Genomic DNA, 21,674 nt, shown 5'->3' with positions numbered 1-21,674 from the left:
TTTGAAAAAAAATCAGTAACGGTATCTTTTTTTATTTTGGTTTTATTAATTTTTGTATTTTTATTATTTATTGTTAAAAAATTAATGATGATGTTGTGATATTTTCAATTTCCCATGTCGATATTAGCATGTTTTACTTTTTAATAAACTAAGTTATCCAATAAAAAGACAATCCCTTGTCATCTTATTGGTAATTAAAATGAAAGCAAATAAATATTATGATGGGTAAAAAGATTCAACCTAAGGCCTCATGATCTGATACTTAACCGCTACACCAAGTTAAATACTTGTTACAAAATCGAAAACAATAATATCTAGTTACTGTGATTTAAATTAATTATAATTATTTTATAAAAATATAAATCAAAATATTATAAACATATATTCATAAATCCATATTAAAAGATAAAGGAGTGCCAAGTCTGAATTCTACAACTGATGCCATGAAATGCTTGCTATAAAGAGGACCAAAAGCATATACCCTTGAGATGTAGATCCATGCAATCCTTATGTGCATTCATCTTACCAAAATTGCAATCAATCCTCCTATTTTCAACTCATTGAAATGTTTTACAACTCAATAATTTCAAGCATCTGCAGCCACTCTCTCTCTATCAACGGCATTTAATTCTATATATTATACCGCATGACATGATAATAACTACCGACTGCCTTCCATATTTCCATCCCCTCGCATAAACATGGCAGGCACCGTTGTAACATTATAATCCTTTAAGCATCAGTTTCATAAACTTCAGCTAGCACCAGATGATTCTTTAGATTTCTCTGCCACTGCATCCTTCTCTGAGTTGCTTGCATCTCCAGTGTGAGCCTGACTGGAGGGACCTAGAAAAGGCAAATCCAGAGAAAAGTGGTCGTAATAAGGAAACAATGGGGCATTCATGGAGTATATGTTGAAAGTTTTCTCCGTCCAATCAAAAGAAATAATAATAATTCTTCATGTGAACCTAGGAAGTGATGTTCAGATATTCGGTTGGCTAGCATGAGCAACCAAAGGAGCTTTGAGTGCTGCTGTCCTATTCAGTGCATTTTCAAGCTGTGGAGGGGGTAGCTGAAAGACAATTATAATAATAAACTAATTGAGCTAAAAACATCAAGAACATGTTTTGCTCGTATTGGGAGATCAAAATTGGGTTCTCAAAATCAATTGACAAAAGAAACGTGCACCTGAAGCAGCACGCTGAAAGAATGAGGTTGTGTCAAGAGGGCACATTTCAAAAATCCCACCAACTTTGGATTTTTCCATATCTACAACAAAACAACGATTTAAAAATCATGAAGAGAGAGAAACGAGTGTCAATTTAATGTGATAAATATACTCACCTGCTTGCTTACAAGTCGAGAAAGACTCTCCATTATAAATTCCACCTACAAAATTAAGGTGAATCAATTCATCAACAAGTCATGAATATTTTTTCTAATTATGTTAAATTATTTAAGATAAAGTCCAGCCACTGGAAGACACCCTTTCGATAAGAAAGCAGAAATAAAAAGAAATGAACTATAAATCATGACCATTTTCACGATTGCTATGCTAGCAAAAAAAACATAAATTACTTAGAGAGCCTTATTCTTTTTCAGCAAAAAAAGAACTACAACAATATATAATATCACTGAAGAAAGAAAGCTAAAGTATAATTTCTTACCAGTGCAGGAAAAGCACCAATGGCTTGTAACACCGTTCGCATAAACAACAAAGGAAGAGGTATCTGCTCAACCTATGGGAAAGAATATTCATCATCAGTATTCTGCCAGACAGTACCAAATTTGGTGAACAAAAAAAAAAGTGGTATAGTACATACCAATTGATTTAAGACCTTTGCAAGAACCTGCTGGGTGAATATATTCCGTTGCTCAAAACAAGCATTACATGCATCAATGACCTGATTGAAGCATGAAATAACAGTGAATTATGAATTCCCATGTTTTAATATGTTTAGAAAAAAGAGACAGACAACAGTCGGGGAGAGATTCTAGATTAAGGAACCACAAAGAAACCTTCTTCAAGGGAATTCCATCTCTTTCAGGATCAATGCCATGGATAGCGATTAACACTTCAGCTGGAGAGAGCACAGGACCAGAATGAGATGACCCCTAGGTACAGAGTCCGATTAGCAATGAAGCAGAAAATGGCAGCTAAAATTGAAAGCAGGTTGTTACCCAAAGAAATATTTTCAATTAAAATATAATACTGAAAATGGCCATAAAATATAAATTATTAATATGTTCCATGTGAAATTTTACACGTTAGTGACTTCAAAAGGCAACAAAAGAAAAGCGAAGCTGTAGTAGGCAAGCAACCATAACTTATGATCTCTAGAAACAATAAAGAAATTTAACTTTTGGGTTGGAGGGAAAGGGGAAGAAGTGTACCTGTAGCAAACGGGTAAGTGCAACTTGGAACTTATCCAAAGGTAGATTTACAAGATAGGGAAAAATCAGCAAAGCCTAGAGTGATGGATACAAAATAGCATCAACAAGTGTTTGCCTCTTTACCCAATGTCAAACATATAAGACAATGTAACTGAAGCTTTTTTTTTTTTTTTGATAGAAATGTAACTGAAGCTTTTAATCACATATATTGAACAGACATGACAGAATCAATGTTGCTAATTCCACTAACAACTGCTACTTGCCACATTGATGATATTAACCTGACCTGCCAATTTCTCATAGATATCTTGCATCAAATACTAAATCACATCTTTGAAGATGATTCTGAATTTAATGAAAGGAAACAGGTAAATGACAACCAAAATGAAGGTTAAGAATTGTTCATTATATCAATAATCTGTGAGGTAACTTCTTGACATGAATTCTTCTAGAAAGGACATCCCTTAAGCCCATACTTCAATCTTTGTTTAGTAATACCGCTCAGCCTTTCATTTTAGTAAAAATAAGAATCACATTGTGATCCCAAACTTTCTTGAATAATTAAATGCTTCTTCGTCTTCCAATCAAACATAACCAATGGTCCACAAACACACGAATGACAGGATATCCTTTCATGAAGGACTTGAAACTTCTAGGGCATTATCCAGTCTTGTCTAGACATGAATCACATTCCTGAGTTCTGACAGATATAATCCAATTACACAAGCCAATTGAAAGCATTCCAATTACACAAGCCAATTGAAAACATTCTTAAGTGCAAAATAGTCATGGTAGATACAAAAGAAAAGGAAATTATTCAGAGAATGGAGAAAAACCTCATCTCCTGGTAGGAATGGCAATACTGGAACTAGAATTTCAATATCCTGTTACCGATCCAAACCAAACACACCTTAACTGATATTCTCAAAGCAATCTGGCTCAAAGAGAAGGAGCAAACCTACTCATACCTTTAGTTTTGAATCAAATAACTTTTTGATGGTAAATATCAATTCTGCAGAAGGTACCTTCCCTTCTGTCAATGTCTGCAAAACCTGGCATTGAGGCCGGGTGGACAAAAGAAAAGGGCAAATTGGTTAGAAAACTTGAAAATATTAGCTAGGGGATTGGGGAAATTATTGAGTTTAAACTATCCCAACCTGCACCAGAAGATTCTCGCTTTCACTAGGAGGATCTGAAATAATTTCAAGAAGATCAAATGACAAGCCTATAGTACGAACCAGTATTGGAATTTGATGATGGATTGCCTGCATTGTGCAACTAATAAGAGGAAAAAGCAAAAAAAACCTAGAAATTTGATAATTTCTAAAATAAGATTCCAATAGGGATTAATCATACCTGCTTAACTGCCTTTGATGCACTAACATAGATAATAAATATTTGGCCAAAAAGAGAGTGCTTCTGTCAAACGAATATAACAGCAAAGTATTAATCCCTTCTGAGGACTATGAAGAAACAAGTACTCAAAATTTATTCTTAAGAACCAAGCAATCAAAATAGAAGTAGCACCTTTGTACAAAGAGCAAAATACAGAGACATGCACCGCTGTGCCTCAGAGACAGAAGGGAATGAGCCACTCTGAGATGTTTCTGACCGGTGAACATCAGCAGAGATGTCTTTACCAGTGGTACTCGTCGACTGATGCTCCTTCAATGGCTTTTCCAACTCAGAAACCTGTTAAAAATGACATTCCTAATTTAATTAAGGAATGCAACAAATAGATCTAACACTACGTATAACTAAAGTCACTACATAGCCATCAACAGGTAACAAAAGTTTCATATTAAATTACACAATTTCCGGTTAATTTTGAATAATTTCTTTGCCAACCTGTCAAGTATTTAAGCATTTGTTTCAATGAAGGAAACAGAAGAAATAAATTATGTATACCCTGGTTTGACATAACCCCACCCGCCATCTTTTTCAAGAAAATAAAATGGTCAAAGAAGATAGTTAATGTTTCATGTACTGAACAAAATTCACCTCACCTAGCTTGCTGTGTCCCAAACCCACCAAAAAAGAAGGTAAAGAAAAAGAGAGTACAATATGCACACATTAACTGAGGAAATTCAAAGACAACTAATAGCTGAAGGCTTTTTTTGTACCTGGTAATTGTTTCATACTACACACACCATACAAGAACACCTGTAAATGTGTAGATGCAGGCATGTATATATGTACGAGCAGTCATATGCATATATGTTCATCTCAATGAACATATGCTTATTTGATACTCTATCCGGCAGAAAGTGATTAAAAGAATATATCTAGCTATTCTAAATTGAACCAGATATAGAAGTTTTGGAAGTGATGGTTACCTTATGTGATTCAGTGATTAATCCTTCAGCATCTGTTCTTTCTGCAGCATCAACATTTACTGCAGAGAGCAGCATCTCCTTTGCAAAATCTTCTATTTGTTGAGAAATATATGGTAGAGGGTAAAGCTTATTTGCTACCTGCAAATGAAACAATCCTCCAAAATAAGATAGATTAGTGCAGGTAGCCATCTAATTTCTTCAATAGCATCATGAACACTTACCAGGCGTATTGCTTTCCTTCGGACTTCCTCCAAGTGATGAACTGCACTCTTTGAAAGGTAACAAGAAAATAAAAGTCAAACAAACGAAATGGAAAAGAGAACTTCAATTCAGAGGTATATCCAAGATAAATCAAAACCTGCAAAGCAATTTTCAAGCACACATCTCGACTTGGAGGTCTCAATAGAATTAGGCTCCATACTGTGCTGAGGCCTTGAGTAACTCTATCTCCACTTTGTGACTCTTCAGCTTTCTCTGAAATCCCAGGTGAACACAAACACTCTAATAAATTCAAAACCGACTTTGGCAGCTGAGGAGCTTCACCAAGTAGTTTACTTAAAGATTTGTCTGAAGGTGGAAAAGAGTCCCTAAGAATTTCAGCCTGCATTGAAGAGATTTCCTCAAAAAGATGGGATATGACAGGAAGAAAAAGATAGGAATAACAAGAAAAAAGTACATACAACAGCCAGAAGGAATGTTTCATATGCAGAAGCCGCAGTTGTACATGAGAAGAAATCGCTTTCCGCTTCTGCCTCTCCAAATAACCTGTAGAGGACACGCAATGTCAACTCATGCCCCTGAAGCCATCCAATAACTATCGTTAGCTAGCTTGAAGTTTAGATGATTTTAATGAACAATATAGCAGTTGTTTGAAAAATCAGTGACAACAAAAAAAAGCAAGTAAAAGGCAGAGCTGACATTAGAATATATAAAAATGTAGTTTATGTCAAGTCAGCAACTTGAAGCACATCTAAATGTGAAAAGAAAATGGAAATCCAGTTACCTCGTGATTGATATAATCTAACAAGATGTGTTCTCTTAGAAGTCCCTGTAGGTCTAACTCGGATGGTAACTGAGAAAAGAAAAATCAAAAACATGTTTAGTACAGAATGCCAAAACAAGGCATTCACTAATAATAAATATATCACAAATAGATGCTCTCAGTAGAAAGATAAAGACATTCTTGAGAAATCAGAATTACTACCTCGACTCCCAGGTAAGCAAGCAGAGAAGAATGAACTTGTGAACCTCCAGCTACTGATATTTGCTTATATGCCTCAATAATGCGTATATAAGCCAACTTTTGCGCATCGTCCTTCTGATCATCAGAAAGATTGACAACAGGTGCTGATATCTTGGGCAAGACAACAGAACGTGAAGAAACAACAGAAGTTTCTGTTGAGGAAACGACACTGCTGGAATCATTAATAGTAGTTTTTGGACTAAGCTCCTCAGACCCCTCTACTGAAATTGATGGAAGCACATGCAGAGGTGACTTTCCACCAAAACTTCTACCTTGTTCTTGACTAGCGTCTTCTAGATCAGTAGAGACCAATGAGGTAGCCACTTGGGCATCTGATAATCCATCATCGTGGAAAGAAGAATCCAAACCCGGTAAGTCACTTTCAAGATTACCCACATCATGGATGTCAGGTGGAGTAAGTACATCAATCTTCTCCATTCCAGGAAAAAGAGCATTTTCAGCTTCATGAGCCATGCCAGCATATGCAACAGAACTATTAGGGCCAGCCATAGCGTCATCTTCATCCGCTTCTGTTTTCTGTATCTTCAACAAAATAGACATGTTGGATCAAAACCAAACAACAATGCAAACATGATAAAGTCAAATTAAAGAGGAAAAAAATGTCCCAATCAAATCACTGGCCCCACAAAAATTTAGTCAAGCATTTGTTTATTGGCCCATCTTTGATATGGTCAAAAAAGTGTAAGCCTCCAAATCCATCAAAAGTAAACAGGCATTAACTGAACACCTAGTTGGAGCATTATAAAATGTTTTTGTGACATAAGTTGTATGCATTAATTGCTTCACGTGCAAAACAACTGCTGGAGGAAAAAAATCATACCACTATTTCATTGGGAACTGGTTGCTGGGAGTTTAGCAGTGAGGCTAGTGGCGGGAAAGTACTCGATAGTGAAACAACATCAACTAAAAATGATTGTGGATACTTGGCTTGAGTGTCACTTCCAACTATGCACATGTCCTCCAGCAATTCATCGTCCGCGACAGTGTGAAGATGAGTGGGAGGAAGGTTACGCATGTTAGCCATCACTACCTCAGCCAGCAAATCAGCAGATATGCTTGAAATAAGAATCCCCAAAGATCCCACAGCTTTTTCTCCTTGAGCAACCAAGGCACCAAACATGGCAACAAGTTGCTGGACAGGTCCAGTATCAACGTCAACTTTTCTTTTGGTAGATTGAATTGAAGAAATATCGCCCTGAGACACAGAGGTGTTCCTGCTTAACTCTTTTGTTGATTCTTCAGATACACTAGGTGAGGACTTGACACGTTTTCCAGACACACCATCATTTTCAGCCAAATCATTACTGTCCTCAGTTCCAGATCTTTTCCTCCCCACATTGCTAACAACAGCATCACACGCTTTGGTCATGGGTTTTTCTTCCTGTAAGTTCTTAAACATAGTTAAAAGTTCAATATACATACTTCCAAGTGCATACAAAAGATGCACATGCCAGCACCCCATGCAAATCATAAAATACATGAAACAACATTGTAGATACCATAATAACTGAAGAATAATCTTTACTATCTTCCACAGTTCCATTAATTTTATGAACTTGGTTGAGAGCTAGCTCCGCCAGTCCTCCAGCTTTCATCTCTTTCAAGGCACCGAGTAAACGATCCCGCCACTGTATAAACCAAACAAAAAGTACATAAAAAAAGTGGGTAAGGTACTCAACTTTGATGCTTGATGGATGCCAAGTAATGAAAGTACAGTTATAATGGTACTATAGATACTGGTAAATAAACCAGTAAAAATAAGTAATGGTGCCATATTAGAAAACACACCTGAGTGGTAAAAAGCAGTATAAAAGACCAGCCATTCATCTCTCATGGTTACCAAAAGTAGTAAGCAACTTATTTGAAAGTACATAAAAAACAAGTATCTTCACGCATGAAGTAAAATGTAAAAGAAACACCAAAGTAGAAAGGGAGATTCAACTTTATTAATGGATAAGAGTCTAAAAGAGAATGTTTAGTATAAAACAAATACCAGTGTGGCACTTGGGTGTGCACAAGTAAAATGTAAACAAAATACCGAAGTAGAAGAGAGATGCAACCTTAGTAATTGATAACAGTCTGAAAAAAAAAATTCAGTATAAAATGGATACCGGTGCAGCACTAGGATGAGTACATTTCAAGCATGATAGCAAGGCATTTTTCAAAGTATGATGTGCTCCATAGACATGAACCCCTTTGATTACAAAGCTTGGGGGATCCAAACTGAGTAAAACTGGTAGAATGCGTCCATAATATGCTGGCCGCTTATTTGCAATTGCTGAAAGACTGATATCAAAGACAAAACAATGGAAACCCAATAAATTAAAAACTGAAATATAATCAAAAGTGAACCAAAATTTGCACTTTCTTCAATTACTTAAATTAAGCACGGAATGAGAAAGTGGACATTTAAAGGTTCATATTCAAGGATAATAGCACGCCAGTAATAAATTTTCCTCTCAGGACTTCTGGTGGAAAATTTTGATATAAACTACAATTTTCAGTTCTCACCTTTATACCAGAATTGAAAATTAGAACTATTTTACATAGATATCATTTCCTGGTTATTCACAATTCATATCAGTGTTAAAGATAGAGATTTCATGTATCATGAAGAACAGAATGCCAAAAAAAAAGTCAGTTGCAATAAGCTGAATGGAAACCATACCTGTTAATAAGCACAACAATCACAGATGTTGTTAGAGACTTTACTGTTGGAAATCTAAGCAGATCAAGCAACAAAACCAAACGTTGGCTAGCTTCAACTGACAAATCCCCAACATTGAGAAAAGGATGGCGCCCATGAAGCCAAGTTATGTTAAACTCTATGGGGGTTCCTACAAAGTAAATTTAGGACAAACAAAATTTCTTAAGTGCTAGTCAATAACGTACTAAAATGACAATATGAAAATCTTTTTCTTCAAGCACTCTAACCTTGATGGGACAACTATCTAAAGCAAATTACCTTCATCAGGAGGGGGCTCTGCAGAGCCATTAGGATTAGGAGTATAAAGAAGAATTACTGCTTCAACAAACTTCAGTGCCAACAATCTTATCCCACCACTTCCTGGCTGATTAAATTTTAAAATGAATCAAGTAATGAATAAATTTTGAATCATCGTGAAACAGAAAGAATCAGAAGCTACCTGGAAAGCTATAGAATATATCTTCTCCTTTAACTTTAACAACCACGACCATGATGATTAAAGATCACTGGCCAATTCACTGGACTGAAATCCCTGAAACAAACACAAACACCATGTGAATTTGTAGAAGGTGCAACTTAAAGTTAGCAAGCTGCAAATAGACTACTGCCTAATGTAAAGCTTAAATGATGTCAAATCATCAATCACCTTCTAGACACTGACATAAAATACAATGCAACAGTAAGTGAAGACAAAACTAAACGCTTTTCCTTGTCAATAATTGATTCCATGAAAAGCTAGTATTCACAAATTAATATTCTACAAAATAAGATTATGGAAACAAACCTGAATTGTAATCTTTTCGAGATTATGACGAAACAAATCAATGCTGCAAGAAATAGACTGTCGGGCAACAGCAGGTGTAGCATCTTCCAAAACAGTTATCAGAAAGGGTGCAATTTCAGGTACAAATTCGAGGTACTTCCCTCCAATTTCACCAATAATCCTACATTTAATTTATATATATATATATATATTATAAGCAATAAAAAACAGATAAGACGTAGCCGATTGAAGTAGGGATTTCAAAGGAGGCGTACTGGGTAGCAAGTTTGCGGACCGGACCGGATGGGTCCGAGTAAAGGTCGAAGATACGAGGAAGGAGCTCGGTCAAAGCAGCAGCGTCTTCCTCCAACAAATCATGCTTCAATTGACGACAAAACTCTAGTTTTGGACCTAAGTCACCAGCAAAATTCACTGAGTTGGATAAACTCTCGAGCTTTTCTCTCGAAGCTGGATTCATGATCCCTACCATTGCATAGTAAATCAGAAAAACCGTAAACTCTTTTCTTTTATTTCAACAACGGTTTCCCCGCTTCCAATTTCTGTTTCTTGGAAGGAATGGGGATCGGAGAAGTGTAGTTTAGGCGTTTAGGGTTCAGTTCATGTACTTTTCTTCTTGTAATTTATTTCTAACAGTATTTTTTTATTTTCTCCTCTAAATCTAAAATATCACTCAATTTTTTTTCTGTTTTAAGTATCAAATAAGGTAAATTTATGAAAATTATTATTATTTAAAATATAATTGAGAAATCAATATAGTCTTGTAGACCCCAAGATCAGGGATGTCGGGTCGAGTCAAAACGTCGGTCAATTTTATCTGCCTCGAAAATAAATATTTTCTATTTAAAATCTAACTCACCTTTTTTTAGGTGACTTCATGTGATTCGAGCTCCTCTCATTTTTTTTTTAGATAAAATCCAAATTCAATTTGACATAATCAGAAATAAATATATTTATAAAAAGAATATTATTTTTATATAATAAGAATATGAATCTTATTGAAAATAATTATATATAAAGGATTATTATTATAATTACTCTTAAGTATATAAGATAAATTTATATTATTTTCTAGATCAGGTCTGATCGGATATTTTTCACCCTAAATTTGAACTTAACCCGACTCGAATATATTTTCTAAAAACAACCCGATCTGAACACAAATTTAAAATAAAATTACCCGATGAGATCAAATCGGGTAGAAACCATCGAATTTGAGTATCGTGCCTATCTCTATCTAAAATACACAAAATTATTAACATAATACTAAAAAAATATTTAATTATTAAAATAAAACTTAAAAAATTTTGTTTTTTTAGAAAAACTCATTTTGACACGGGACTGTCACACATACATGACAATGCTTTTCAAAATGTTCCTTTTACTCAAGAAAGCACATTTGCTTATGTGGTACAACACATTTGAATTTAAAAATTAATCAATTCATTATTAAAAGTTTCGATCTATTGTAGTTTTATTTTATAATTTAAATTTTATATAAATTTTTAAATTAAATTAAATTTGATAATATTAAATTAAATAAAAAATTAATTTTCAAAGTAAATTAAAATTTGTTCACCTCTATTTCACTATCGACAACGGTTTGAGATTCCGCGAAAGAGATTATACTTTAGGCTTTGATTTTGAATGATTAATTGGATCATAGAGATCCAGCCGTATAATATCAAAGTTTAAAATCAGAAACCGATATTCAAAGCCACGTGTACAAGGTCATCCCTTCTTTAAGGTTTCAAGAACATAAAAAACAAGGCTCAAAATTAAAAATGCCTAAATTATATATATTGTTTTAAGCCCCTAAATTATTGTTTTTAAATTAATCTAATATAGGATAACAATAAACATTCAAATATCCTAAGATAAACTAAGCAATATATATATATATATATATATATATATATATAGTTTAGAGATTTATTTTGACAAACAAATAATATAAATATTTAAAATAATTATATTTTATAATTTAAATATTTATTTTGACAAAAAAATATGGGCTTAAACAAAATATTATGGCTTATATTAGACCAACTAAAATTTTATTTAGGGATTTACGATAAATATCCAAAAAAATATTTTTAAATGGTCTCAAGTAAGTGGCTCTCGTAGGGTCTAATATTATAATATATTTCTCATAACTCATTACATCGACGTGATGAGTCTAATAATATTTTTAAAATTTAAATAATTACTTTTATAATCATAATAAATTAAAAAATATGTAGATATCGTCATGTCAAGGTGACAAATTCCTTTTGGTTTTAAAATCAACTAGTTATTATAGTCGTTGACAAAAAATTTTAAAATAATATAGACATTGAAACTCGTCACATCGATGTGAGTAGTTAAATTTATTTTTAAAATATTTTTTAAAATAATTTATTACAAACTAATTTATTACAAAATAATAATAAAAGTTCTTTAAACTAATACAACGACTAAAAAATATTTACTTATTTCCGTAATTTTTTATTACGTCGAAGAGTGGTCGAATGATAATGGCGTGGGGCTCATCATTTTCGTCGTGGTCGTCTGTCTTGATTGTATTCATATTCATTTGCTTCTTCTTCAACAAGAGGTGTACTGAACATCACTTCACTTTGAGTTTCACCTTCGAAATACGATGATGGAGTATTTAAGGTATTTGATGTCGTTATTGATGTCATTGGCTCGAATTGTCCATCGAAATTAATACCTTGTTGACCATATATAATATGATCCCATTCACCCATAAGTTCTGTTAAGATGGTTGAGTGCCTTGCATTGCATCCCATTAATCTCCAACCTAATTTGACCGACTCTTCATTGAAGTATGATATGGAGGATAAACCATAACTAGTTTGAGATGCACAATATTCTGCAGAAGCATAACCTGAAGTCGAAGATGTTGTTGTTGATGATTTCTTACCCATTGCATATTTGACCTTCGTTTCTTCTCATTCGGCCCTATCTTCTGATGTTGTTAAATATGGTTTCCCATTTACTTCAAATTCCCACTTACAAAGTTCTCGGTATAAAAGTTAGGGGTGAGCAAAACTCGACTCGAAAATTTGTTTTTCCCCCTAATTTTGAGTTATTCAAGTTGAGTTATTCGACTCAACTCGAATTATCAATTCAATTTTTGAGTTTGAGTCAAGATGAATTTTGAAATTTCGAGTTACTCGAAAAATAAAAAATTTAACTAAATATTTTGATAGTTTTATGATTTGATCCATGATTTCATTATTCCTTCAATTTCTCATTCATTTTAAGTCTATTTTTACCAAATTTGAACCATGTGCTCGTAAACCATCGTAGAATACACATGTACTTTCATTTCGTCTTTTTGATAACATATTTTTTATTTTCAATTTAGTTCCTCAATTTTTCATTATTTCTTTATTTCTTCTTATTTTGAGTTTTTTTTACCAAATTTGAATCACATGCTCATACATCATAATATAATACCTCTGTAACTTTAATTCTTACTTTTTTACTAAAGATGTACTATCTCTTTTTTATTTGGTCTCTTAACTTTGCATTTTACTTAATTTGGTCTTTTGACTACAATTGTTTGCAAATTATTTATTTTCGTCAATTCCTTGACTCCTTTGTACTCTCATCAATATTTTACCCTCAAAACACTTTCTTTAAAATATAATATTATGAATATATTTTATAATTTTAGATTGTATTCGTTATATTAAATAACATTATAATGTGAAAAATATAATATATATATATATATCTTATATGGCAGAGAAAGTCGGAAAATTGGAAGAAATCCTTGCCATAATATTATGAATAATTACTATAAAAAGTTGAAAAAGTCATAAATTAGTATAGAAACTCGAATAACTTAACTTGAATTTCTTAAACTTGACTAAAAAAAATCAAGTTAAGTTCAAGTTGTAAAATGCAACTCACCAATTTGAATAACTCGGAATTTTTTGACTTGACTCGATCAAATGCTCACCCTTAATAAAAATGCCAAAATAGCTTAACCCCAAGTAGTGTTACGACACTCAGTGAAATTATTCAATATCGAAAAATACTTAGTGTGCGCCAAATTCCCGAATTTATCCGGTAACAATATCCCTACAATCAATTGAAGAAGATACGATCGGGCTATATATTTGACCTCATCCTTAGTAGAGTCTTCATTAACTCCTTAGTAGAGTCTTCATTGACTTGAAATTTGGAGTTCAACCAAGTTATTCGTATATGCATCCCTTCTAAACTTCTGCTGGTGACCTCTTTCCCAAAACTTCATCAACAATTTCGAATATATTGTAATTGTTGTGCCTCACTAGTGTCGCACTGTTGAATTATGTTTCGATATAACAAATTTAAAGGCAAAATGTATTTGGACTTGAATTGAATTTATTCAAAGTTTTAAAAAGGTTTCAAAAATAATTCTGTAACATCCTCCATGCCGGGTTAGTGATTAATTTGCAAAATTTCAACATTTGGTGATTTAAGTAAAATGATGGAAGAGTGTAATGATCTATTTGAGTTATTTGGTGTAGGATTTAATTATAAAGAAGGGGAATTAAGAGGGTAAAAGAGTAATTGAGTAAATGAAATAATTAAATATTCCTTGGGGATTATATTAGAACCCACGTGGGTATTAGGTTTCCAGAATCCTCTCATTTCTTCTTCCTTCTTTCTTATCTTCTTCTCTTCCTTCTCCAAACGTGGAGCTTGCAAGTAAAGGTAAGAAGCTGAACCTTGGTAGTTTCTTTGATTTTTAAGATTGAAAATGAAAGTTTGGATGTTATATAAGCTAAAGGAAAGCTTATATGACATTAAAACTACAAGATAAGTGTTTTAGAGATAGATTTGGAAAATGAGTTTTTAGATGAAATTTTGATATGGATGAGTTTTTGATGTTTGAATAAGATTTTTGACTTGTCAATAAGCTAATTAAGAAGTATGAAGTAATAGAATTGAAATTAGAACAAGTTGGAATTGGAGTAAGATTCTTGAATTCTATATGGATGAGTAGTTTTCTTAGTTTTAGAGGTATTGAATGGATAATAATTAGTTTAAGTAAGTGTATGAGAGCTAAGAGTATTAAAGGGATTGAAATATGTATGTTTGAGCTGAAATGAGATGATTTCGAGCTCAAAATAGGATTTCTGGGTTAGGGGAATCGGTACCCATTCAAGGGGAACCGATACCCCCTCAACGAATATGAATTTCCAGAATGCTAGAGGGGAATCGATACCCCCAGGGGGGAACCGATACCCCCTCAACGAATATGAAATTCCAGAATGCTAGGGGGGAATCGATACCCCCAGGGGGGGAACCAATTCCCCCATGAGAAAAAAAAAGAGAAAGAAAAGAAAGAAAGACTAAGCTATAAATTCCTTAAATTAGTAAGCTATTAAAGCTTAATTTCAAGACATAGACATCTGATGATCATCTTGAAAATTATGTTTATGTAGATACCGAGCCTACTCGAGTTCGGGAACAATCTACAAGTAGGATCGATCGAGGAAAAGGCAAAGAAGTATAGGTGAGTGCATATGCATAGCATGATTATAGAAATATCCTGCATTCTAGACTTGTGATAAGTCTAGATTTTATATCTTGATACATGAGCATATTTTGTATTATGAGACATGACATGAGTTCATATAAAATGCATTATATGACATGAATATGTGGGAAAAATTATGAGCTATGTGAAAAGGTAAGAAATTACATGTCTACGCGATATAGACTACGTGAAATGTAAAAGCCCATGTTATGTAGATGAGAACTATAGGTATAGTTGGCATGCCAATGGTAGAGGGTCTACGCGGTTCTTTGGGACATATGTATATTCTTTGGAACATGTGTGAAGTCTTGAAAGACACATACTTGATCCCTAGTATATGTATATGATTCTTAAGGAATTCTATGTGGTCCTTATGGACATTATTATATGGCACTACGGTGCAATTCTACGCAGTTCTTTGGGACATATGTATATTCTTTGGAACATGTGTGAAGTCTTGAAAGACACATACTTGATCCATAGTATATGTATATGATTCTTAAGGAATTCTATGTGGTCCTTATGGACATCATTATATGGCACTACGGTGCAATTCTACGGGGCACTTCGGTGCATTTATACGAGCTGTGGTGACAGCATAGTGCACAACCTCACATTACTCCGATACCTTAGGTTCTCAATATGCTATCATGGGCCAATAAACTTATTAATACAGATTCATGAATGTTACAGTCATACGCTTACAGGTATGGATATTGATGATGTATACTACATTGATTAAGTACATGTTTGCATCTCATCTCATATGATCATGACATTTTCATTACATTACATTGCCTTGTTATTATTATTGCCTCACTAAGTCGATGACTTAGCGTGTGAGTGTTTCACACGTAGGATCCGAGGAAATAGACGAGACAGGTGAAGCAGCTTGACAGCATTACTCCTGCAACCACCAGATCAGAAGCAACTTAATCAGTAGGTCATTTTGTTATGTAAATGGCAGTTGGCATGTAATTAAAGGGTTAAGTTGTGTATGCTCTGAATATTTTGATAAATTTATATTACAATATGTATATTATCGTATTTTCTTAATATAAGTCGAAATATTTTGCTATTTTTTTTTGTTAAGAGTTGTGTTTCAAAGTCAATGTAGTATCTCTGACTCATATCCGGGTCGGGTATGGGTTGGGGTGTTACAAATTCAAAGTCCATTAAATTCGGATTTGAGCAAAAATGCTAAAGGGTGTCAAAGTGCATCCATGCACATGCCACTAGTGCATCGATGCACCATGTAGTGCATCCATGCACTCTATTTCGAATGCAATTACTGCATCGATGCACCCTGTTGTGCATCCATGCACCAAGGCTGCAACGACTAGTTTATTTGAATTTAATGAAGGGGTATCGATGCACCTTGATAGTGCACCGATGCACCATGTTATGGGCAACCTTTTTGAGTATAAAAATCATCCCCAAACGGCTCCAAAACATCTCCAACGGTTATATACGACATCAAACACATTCCAAGCTATAAATACAAGCTAAGGACACTTGAAAAAGTAAGAGAACAACTACCCAAGCAATCAAACATAAGAGAAGAGTTTTTCATTCTTATTTCATCTTTCTCTTGTAAATATTTTGTTCTTGTGAGCTTAATTCTTGTAAACACCTACTTTAGAAAAGTTTTCTTGTTTACATTTCTTATCCTTTTGTAAAGGGGAAAGGTTATAGTTTAGCCCGGAAAACTAGGGAGTTGTAAGGTTATCTCTTTGTCCTCAAAAGAAAGAACAAATTAGTGAATTTGTTGGAAAATCCTTGGTGAGGAGCTAAGATAGTGGACGTAGACTTTGGTTAAGAAAGTCGAACCATTATAAATCGTTGTACAATTCTCTATCTTTCAATCTCCTTACTCCCTAAACATAAAACTATTCCGACCCCTCTTTACAAACCGTTCCGGTTGTCGATTTGAGCTTACGAAAATCCCAACAATTGGCATCAGAGCCTAACTCGTTAAGAAGGTTTAACCACCTTGAGACGATTCTCGAAGAAGCTCTACCAATTTCCAACGCAACCGAAAAAGAAATGACTTTTTCCTCCGGTGCTTATTATCTTGAAGAATATCCTATTATGGATTCACAACCGGTCAACAAGCCACCATTCTTCAATGGAGCAAATTATGCACATTGGAAGAATAAGATCATGTATTTTATTCAATCCTACAATCTAGGAGCTTGGAACTCAATCATGGACGGTTACTCCTCTCCACCCGGTAAGTACAACGATTAGAGTAGAGAATAGCAAAAAACTTTTCAGCTTAATTCTAAGGCTGTACATATTCTATTATGTGCTTTAGGCCCAAATGAATATGGAATAATCTCATCTTGTTCCAGTGCCAAAGAGATTTGGGATAATCTCCAAGTCACTCATGAAGGAACCGATGAAGTGATGGAATCAAAGAAAAGTCTTCTCAACCATAGCTATGCGAACTTCAAGATGAAACCTGATGAAGACATCAAAGCTATGACGGATAGATTTTCCGTGATTGTCAACGGTCTCAAGGGATATGGAGAAGTAATCTCAAATGAGAAGCTTGTGAGGAATATGATCTACTCTCTTCCAAAGGAGTGACAATCAAAGAAGTCGTCCATTATCGAAACAAGAAACCTAAAGTCTCTCACTCTCGACGAGCTAATTGGTTCCCTTCTTACTCATGAGATAATGGTGAAGGAATATGAAGAAAGAGAAGAGAAAGAAAAATAAGAAGAATAAGAAGAAGAAGGTAGGCATTGCCTTCAAATCCACCAATGAAACCTATCAAGATTCAAGTGATCAGGTGGATGAAGACGAAGATGAACAAGAAGAAAAGATGGCCAAGCTCTTGAAGGAACTCAAGAGATTCATGATTTCTAAGGAAGTGAAACATGAATCAACCAAGAATAAGAGTCCCCCAGTATGTTCAATTGTCAAAGAAAGGGGCATGTCAAGTAAGAATGTCCTCTTCTAAATAAAAAGGGGAAGAAGGCATTTGTTGCATCTTGGAGTGATGAAGATGATTCCAACGATGAAGATGAAGTAGTAAACATATGCCTAATGACCACTCAAGAAGAATTCGAGGTATCTTCTAACTCAAATTAATTTAATTCATTTACTTTTGATGAGTTACAAGATGCTTATAATAGGTTGTATTTGGGATTTGAGACCATGAATTCCAAATATACGAAATTAATTTCAAAACTCAAAATTAAAGATAATTTGATTTTGAAATCAAAAGCTTATTTTGAAAATCAAAATGAAATTTTGAAAAATAATTTATAGCTTTCAAAAATCAAAATAAATGATTTAGAAAAAGAAAATTTTGAGTTAGTAGTTAAGCTTGAAAGCTTAATAAAAGAAAAAGAGTTAATTTCTAAAAACAACCTATTATGTTTAAATATGGCAAAATGCTCACATTGACATTATCATGGTCATATGGAACATACTTGTCCTTTGAAGAAAGGAAAACGTTTTAAAATTAGACAAGTATGGGTTCCGAAAGGAACAAGGGGCATTGAAACTAACGTTCAATGATCCAAAGCAATTTGGATACCAAAATCTACTTAAATGTCTCTTGTAGGTGTGTGGGAGCAATGGTGATGAAAATGATGATATTCAAGATGTTCTAGCCACAAATGAAAAGGAATGGGTAACCTCTAAGCTTAATGTTTTAATTTTAGTTATTTGGTTGCTCATAGGATTTATGCATGCATGAGTTTTGATTTTAAATGATTATGCATTGTTTTTAATCTCATGTATGTTAAAAAATGGTTATGATGAACATTTTTAATTTTTAATGATTTTTTTTTATTTTTAGTTCATCATAATAAAATTTTGGTCAAAATTGGTTTTAATGCAAATGATATCTCTTTAACAATTGATATCAATTTTTCAAAAACCTTGATTTTATAAATTTTAAATTTTTGACCTAAATTTAAATGTTTATGCATGTGATTTAAATGAAAATGATATCTCTATAACAATTTATATCAAAATTTTCAAATGCATAACATTTTTGGAAAACTTTATGCATATGCACTTAATTTCAATAATTAATATTGCATAAAGTATTTTAGACTTGGATATATTGAATTTCATGTACTACTAACATGTTTGTTATTCTTTGTTGAAATTTAATTTTGTTTAAGTGTCAAGTTCTTAAAGCTAAATTTTGTTTGGAAAGCATTTATTGAGGGGGAGCTTTGATTTTTCTAATAAGTTTTAAAATGTCAAATTTACTACTTACTCTCCAAAGTTATTTTGAACTTCAAAGATTGAATTATTTTTTATATAACAAAAAGGGGGAGAATTTTGGTTTGAAAAATTCATTTTCTTAATGAAAAAGGGGGAGCTTAACATTTTCATATATTTTCAAACAATTGGTAACAATTGATATCATTTTGTTAACAATTGGTATCTTTTTCATTAAACATTTTATTAAGGGGGAGTTTTGCCAAAAACAATTTTTCAAATGTTTTGTTATATCAAAAAGGGGGAGATTGTTGAATTATGTTTCAATATAACAAATTTAAAGGCAAAATGTTTTTGGACTTGAATTGAATTTATTCAAAGTTTTAAAAAGGTTTTAAAAATAATTCAAAGTCCATTAAATTCGGATTTGAGCAAAAATGCTAAAGGGTGTCAAACTGCATCCATGCACCCCTGCCACTAGTGCATCGATGCACTATGTAGTGCATCTGATAACTCCGTAAAAAGACCATTTTAAGGCCTTTTCACTAAATTTATTGTTTGTTCAAGGGTACATATAGGTCATTTTATTTGTATGTAGCTGCATATAATTGCATTTTTGGTGGTTGTGTTACTTTATTTTATTAAGGTGTATATGAAGAGAAAGGTATGGTTTTTAGTGATGTGCATGAAATAACAAGCAAAATAGGCGAACTGGGAAGTAATGTTGTGGCATCACACGTTGCTGAAGCAGATTGAAATGTCTTGGCATTTTTTGCGTAAAAATCGACAAAAAGATACAGCTGTACGAGGACAGCCGGCTCTGCACGTGAAATGATGGTTGTAATAGCCTGCTATGGGACTACTGCCACCTGGAGGATAAGGTTCACACACAATGTGTATTCTAGGGGTATGAGGGGTATTTTGCACCCAACAACCTCATCATTACCCTTAGATATTTTTATTATATATTACACCTCACAAGAGGGAGAGAGTGTGAAAGAAAGGAGACGGATAGAGTAGAGCAGAAAAATCTCATTTTTATTTTCCCTTTTCCTTTCTTATTCATTGGGTTTTCCTCCATTGATAAAGCTTCAAGGAGTGGCTAGCTAGGTGCCAAAAGGATCTAGTGAGCTAAGGTGGTTTGTGGTGGCCGAGGAGACCTCCAGTGGCGTGCATCAAAGGCTACTTCTCACTTCCCTTTTTGCTACTATTTTTCTATTTATTTGTAGGATTGTTGGAACGAATATTTGCATGACTTTGTGTTTGGATATTTCGAACCCCACAATGAACTAACTTATTTGGTGGTGGTTGGTTTAATGAATGTTTAGACTTTATTTTAATGGTATATTTAAGTTTATTTTGATTTTTTATTTTCTTTGCTTATGAATGCTTCACCATCTAGGCTTGTAAGAGGCATGGAAATGTCCATTTCTTAGATGAAGTTTAGGTATTCGAGAGAAACCTAAGCTAAAAATACTTGTAAGTATTCGAGAGAACCGCAAGACAGGATCCTCATAAGCAATGGGTTATAGTATTTTCAAGGGCCTTTGAATCGGCCTAGGGATATTATAACCTAATCCCTTAGATCTCGAGAGAGACTAGGATATGATTTCAACGACTAAAAAGGGTGTCTTTATCAATAGGGTAGGCTGGCCAACATCGTTGAGTGAGAGCAGATGCCTTGGCATCCTATTCTATTAGGTTCCTTTGAGAATATTTTAGGAAACCCTGTCGAGCAAGTAAGGATTAGATAGCTTAAATATGCATGAGGAATAAGTTTAGCATCCTTAAATCAATCCCTATCATTCATTCCATTGGAAGCTTGTCACGTGAGGATTATCTACTTTTCATTTCATTTTTTTATTTATTTACTGTTTTTACCATTTTCATTGCCTTGACATTTCACCATACTCAGCATTAAACATCTGTTCTTGCCACTGCATTTCCATTTACTACACCATCAGCCCATTTATTCATATCCACCATCATACATTTTTCATTTGCCGTGACATTTAATATATATCAAGACTAACTATACTTAGATAGAATAGTGCATAAACTTCACTCAATATCCTTCCAATCCCTTTGGAGACGATACTCACTCATCATTTTATTACTTTTGCGATTGTGTATACTTGCACATTATTTGCGTATAATTTTATAGTACTCACAATACGCAACAGCATCCATGCACTCCATTTCGAATGCAATTAGTGCATCAATGCACCCTGTTGTGCATCTATGCACCAAGGCTACAACGGCTAGTTTATTTGAATTTAATGAAGGGGTATTGACGCACCTTGATAGTGCGCCGATGCACCATGTTATGGCCAACCTTTTTTAGTAGAAAAATCATCCCCAAACAGCTCCAAAACATCCCCAACGGTTATATACGACATCAAACACATTCCAAGCTATAAATACAAGCTAAGGACACTTGAAGAAGTAAGAGAACAATTATC

General features: G+C 33.8%; 1 pseudogene; it reads right to left on the bottom strand.

Annotated features, from left to right (window-relative positions):
* Nucleotides 1-430: 430 nt before the first annotated feature.
* On the bottom strand, nt 431-10,079 carry LOC120215466 (annotated as a pseudogene).
* Between the last annotated feature and the right edge of the window lie 11,595 nt (nt 10,080-21,674).

Source organism: Hibiscus syriacus, unplaced genomic scaffold, assembly GCF_006381635.1.
Source record: "Hibiscus syriacus cultivar Baekdansim isolate YM2019G1 unplaced genomic scaffold, ASM638163v2 tig00110120_pilon, whole genome shotgun sequence".
NCBI classification, from domain to species: domain Eukaryota; kingdom Viridiplantae; phylum Streptophyta; class Magnoliopsida; order Malvales; family Malvaceae; genus Hibiscus; species Hibiscus syriacus.
The sequence above is the reverse complement of the archived record's forward strand: the minus strand, read 5'-3'. Positions and strand labels throughout refer to the sequence as shown.